This window comes from Cervus elaphus, chromosome 31, assembly GCF_910594005.1.
Source record: "Cervus elaphus chromosome 31, mCerEla1.1, whole genome shotgun sequence".
Taxonomy (NCBI): domain Eukaryota; kingdom Metazoa; phylum Chordata; class Mammalia; order Artiodactyla; family Cervidae; genus Cervus; species Cervus elaphus.
This window is the reverse complement of record NC_057845.1, coordinates 36,147,847-36,153,343: the sequence shown is the minus strand read 5'-3', so window position 1 is coordinate 36,153,343 and position 5,497 is coordinate 36,147,847.

Below are 5,497 nucleotides of genomic sequence, written 5' to 3'. Positions count from 1 at the left end.
AGCTTTGATCTTTAAGAAATAATTTTACACCCTCTACTATAAAATAGGGGCTTCCTTCATGGCTCAGACAGTAAAGAATCTGTGGGCAGTGCAGGAGACTGGAGTTCGATCCCTGGGTTGGGAAGATCCCCTGAAGAAATGAATGGCAACCCACGCCACTATTCTTGACTGGAAAATCCCATGGCCAAGGAGACTGGTGGGCTACAGTCCATGGGGTTGCAAAGCATCAGAGATGACTGAGAGACTAACACTATAATATAAATGTGTAAACAAACAATGATTTCAGAAAAAAACACATCAAAATATTGCACAGCCTGTCGTGAAATTTCATGGGTCATAGAAAATGTCAAATAGAAATGTGTTGGAGAAGATTTTTGACAGTCTCTTGGACTGCAAGGAGATCAAACCAGTCAATCCTAAAGGAAATCAGTCCTAAATATTCACTGGAGGGACTGATGATGAGGCTGAAGCTCCAATACTTTGGCCACCTGATGTGAAGAACTGACTCAGTGGAAAAGACAGATGCTGGGCAAGATTGAAGGCGGGAGGAGAAGGGGACACAGAGGATGAGATGGTCGGATGGCATCACCGACTCAATGGACATGAGTTTGAGCAAACTCTGGGAGATGGTGAAGGACAGGGAAGCCTGGTGTACTGCAGTCCATGGGCTTGGAAAGAGTCGAACATGACTGAGAGACTGAATAACAAACAGCAATGGCATAGAAAAGAAAAAGGGTTATTTTATGTTGCTTCAGGAAGAATCAGAACCAATGACTGGCAGTTCAGTTCAGTTCAGTCGCTCAATCGTGTCCGACTCTTTGCGACCCCATGAACTGCAGCACACCAGACCTCCCTGTCCATCACCAACTCCCAGAGTCCACCCAAACCCATGTCCATTGAGTCAGTGATGCCATCCAGCCATCTCATCCTCTGTCATCCCCTTCTCCTCCTGCCCTCAATCTTTCCCAGCATCATGGTCTTTTCCAATGAGTCAGCTCTTCACCTCAGGTGGCCAAAGTATTGGCAGTTTCAGCTTCAACATCAGTCCTTCCAATGAACACCCAGGACTGATCTCCTTTAGGATGGACTGGTTGGATCTCCTTGCAGTCCAAGGGACTCTCAAGAGTCTTCTCCAACACCACAGTTCAAAAGCATCAATTCGGGGTGGTCCTAAGATGGTGGAGGAATAGGATGAGGAGACCACTTCCTCCCCCACAAGTTCATTGAAAGAACATTTGAACGCTGAGCAAATTCCACAAAACAACTTCTGAATGCTGGTAGAGGCCATCAGTCACCCAGAAAGGCAGCCCATTGTCTTCAAAAGGAAGTAGGACAAAATGTAAAAGATAAAAAGAGAGACAAAACAGGTAGGGACGGAGATCCGTCCCAGGAAGGGAGTCTTAAAACAGAAAGAAGTTACCAAACACCAGGAAACACTGTCTCTGGCCGGTCTGTGGCAAGCCTTGGAATCTCAGAGGGCAACATAACCAGGAGGAAAAATAAATAAATAAATAAAACCCACAGATTATGTGCTTAAGGCAACTCCCAGTGGAGAAGCAGCCCAGATGCTCGCATCTGCCACTAGCAAGCGGGGGCTGGGCAGGGAGGCGCGGGCTGCCTTGCTTAGGGTAAGGACCGGGCCTGAATGCCCTGAAAGCAATCGGAGGAAACCAACTTGAGATAGCAACCCAGATTGTGGGATAGCTAATCCACAAAAAGCCCTAACCTAAGACACTGCCTGTCCGCTCACAGCACAAAGGAACAGAGTTAGCCGGCTGCAGATCGGCCCATGCCCCGCCGGAGACAGGCAGGGGAGGGCAGCCAGAGCCGGAAGGGGGCAATCGCAGCCCCAGAGAGGCATCATCTACAAAACTGCAAGCAGGCTTCCTTGCTAACCAAGACTTTTTGGGATTCTGGATGGTCGACATCCTCCGGGAGGGTTGCAGCCAGAGATCAGCTCCCCAGAAGAGACACACGGCACACCTGAGAAGGCGCGCCCGTTGTACACCCAGAAAACGGAGCGGCTGGGACGGGGGAGGCGATAAGACGCACCCTCCAACTGGGGGCTCTGAGCTCACCAAGTACCTGGTCACCAACAGCAGACGAATGAATAAGAAACCTGTGGTACATATACACAATGGACTATTACTCAGCCATTAAAAGGAATACATTTGAATCAGTTCTAATGAGGTGGATGAAACTGGAGCCCATTATACAGAGTGAAGTAAGCCGGAAAGAAAAACACCAATACAGCATACTAACGCATATATATGGAATTTAGAAAGATGGTAACGATAACCCTATATGCGAGACAGTGAAAGAGACAGATGTGTAGAGCAGCCTTTTGGACTCTGTGGGAGAGGGAGAGGGTGGGATGGTTTGGGAGAATGGCATTGAAACATGTATGTTATTATATGTGAAACGAATCGTCAGTCCAGGTTCGATGCATGAGACAGGGTGCTCGGGGCTGGTGCACTGGGATGACCCAGGGGGATGGGATGGGGAGGGAGGTGGGAGGGGGGTTCAGGGTGGGGAACACATGTACACCCGTGGTGGATTCATGTCAATGTGTGGCAAAACCACTACAATATTGTAAATTAGCCTCTGATTAAATAAATATATATATATTTTAAAAAAGCATCAATTCTTCGGCATTCAGCTTTCTTTATAGTCCAACTCTCACATCCATACATGAGCACTGGAAAAACCATAGCCTTGACTAGACGGACCTTTGTTGACAAAGTAATGTCTCTGCTTTTTAATATGCTGTCTAGGTTGGTCATAACTTTCCAAGGAGTAAGCGTCTTTTAATTTCATGGTTGCAATCACCATCTGCAGTGATTTTGGAACCCAAAAAAGTAAAGTCTGCCCCTGTTTCCACTGTTTCCCCATCTATTTGCCATGAAGTGACAGGACTGGATGCTATGATCTTAGTTTTCTGAATGTTGAGCTTTAAGCCAACTTTTTCCCTCTCCTCTTTCACTTTCAACAAGAGGCTCTTTAGTTCTTCTTCACTTTCTGCCATAAGGGTGGCTGGCAGTTACATGGAAGCAATTTTGAGATCAATATGAATAGAATGAATAATGAGATCTGACAAAAATTGGGTGCCTTGTTTAGCATACCTATTACTTGTAGTTGATGGTATGTCCAATTTGAGAATTCACCATCTCTGAAAACATCAGAGCTACAAATATGAAGTAGAATAAAGCTGATAAGCTTTCAGCCTTCTCTCATCCCATGGATGTGTTACCAATAGCTGGGGGTCCAGCTGCTTGCCAGACAAAAGTCAATAAACAGGCCAGGTTAGTGAAAAGGAAAGTTTGCTTTATTTCACATGCTGGCAACTGGCGGGGTGGGCAGACAGAGCTCACAGGATACGGCTGAGAAAATTATCTATAGCCCTTACGAAGGAACTAAATGTCCTTGACTTTGCTTAATGGGTGAAAAGTTAAAGTGGAAGCATTACTCAGAGTTGTGTCTGACTCTTTGTGACCCCATGGACTGTAGCCCGCCAGGCTCCTCTGTCCACGAGATTCTCTAGGCAGGAATACTGGAGTGGGTAGCCATTCCCTTTTCTGGGGGGTGTTCCCGACCCAGGGATTAAACCCTGGGACCCCTGCACTGCAGGCAGATTCTTTACCACTGAGCCACCAGGCAATCTTAATGGGTAAATTATTATTATTTGGTCTCCTCTGACTGTTTCCCTTTGTTTCTGCATTTTCTCACTTCTGTGATTAAACTTATTCTCAGACAAAGGGCAGGCTGAAGACATGAGGGAGCAAGGGCCACAGGGTCCTGCTCCATTTCAGAAAGAGTATCAAACATTCATTCTCAGACACAACCAAGCACCAGCCCAAGCTGAAGCACTCTTGTTTCTCTAAAGGACATTCTCTGCCTTCTTAACCAGGCCAGAGACATAATTAAATATTTGGGTTTTTAAATGCCTACCCTTCCAGCTCCCAGGCAACCTTCTGTTGAGACCAGATAACTAAGAAGAAAGTACATGCTCAAATCTTTATCTCAGGGCACAGAGGCAGTTGAAAAACCAAACATTAAATACCAACAAATGTGGCTATTTATTGTGTAAATAAACTAAATTGCCTCCCTATTTTTCTGTCATCTCATTTTCCCCTGTGCTTCAATCGGTGAAGTATATAAATTAAAGGCAAGCCTTTTTTTATTTGAAAAAAAAGATATTATATTATCGATGCCTAGTAATCCTAAGTAATGCCACTTAGTTTTTATCCTTTTTGCAAGGAAAAATATATGTTTGATATAAAGGACACTGAATAATTTATGTAATGTTTAATAATGCATTAAACTGGGGAGAATTCAGAATGACACTCATAGTGATATAAATTATTTTCATGCTGTATTATTCCATATGTGCCCATACACTTGAAATTGTTAGCACAGGCAATTAAAAAGGAGAAATACTATTTGGAAATTAAGCAAACAAGAAAAGCTACTTTTATTTTGAATGATAAGACAACAGCTTTTTAATCAAGCAATTTGAATTGCAAGAACTGATCATGATAAAATGTAAATTAATGGATTAGGATTTACAGTTATGTTGTCTTAAACTGAGCATCATTTTCCCCACGCCCAGAAGCTGCTGACAAGGAGTAAATGTATTAAGGGTGATAAATGTCTATGATTCAGTGATATGGAATAGCAAGTGTCTCAGGAGCAAAGATGCTGCAGAAGTATAATAATTTCCACCCAAACTCAAAGCTATAACAATTTATTACTGATTTCTCTGTCTCTTAATTTTAATGCTATCTTGATCTGCTTATCCGAAGTTTGAAAATGCGACCAGAGTCTTCTTATCTCAGCTATATGCTGAACTCAGGCCTGTGTGTCTTTAGGGAACAATTTGGTTCAACAGGAAGATGCAAAAGTTACAAACAAGGTGCAAACACAAATGCCATTCTCTTTATCCCTCTGATTTCCACTCCTCTGTGGCTGACTGAAGCCTCTATCGCCCTGTTTCATCCAAGCCTTCTAGAGGGCAATGAGGTTCACCTTGGTTTCCGTGTTTCTGAATTCTGGCATACATGGGAAGACACCTCAGTGGAACTTAAAGTCTAAAGGGAAAATGTTACACTCTCAGCTGGTCACACCTCCTGAAGTGGTTCACTTCATGTTGTAGGGACAAAGGAAATATACCTCCAGGGTCAGGCTTTGGGTCTTGTAAAGCAGGTTCTGTATATTAATGTGACTCTCAAAAGCAGGTGAATCTTGCAACTCTAGCAGAGGCAGGCATTTTAAATGTTTTCCATTGCAAATATGAAGAAACAAAATCTGTAATACTCTGCCTTTTAAAAATCTCCTTTAAAAAAATCTTCATAGGTACATTTTTACTGATCTTTCTAATTTTCTTAGGATATGTTACTCGACACAAATTTACAAATAGTTTCCGCAAGATGTTACACTTTGGCCAACAGTTTGAGAGGATCTTTTTCCTTTGACTGTCGTATTCTATAAAATTTCAAAA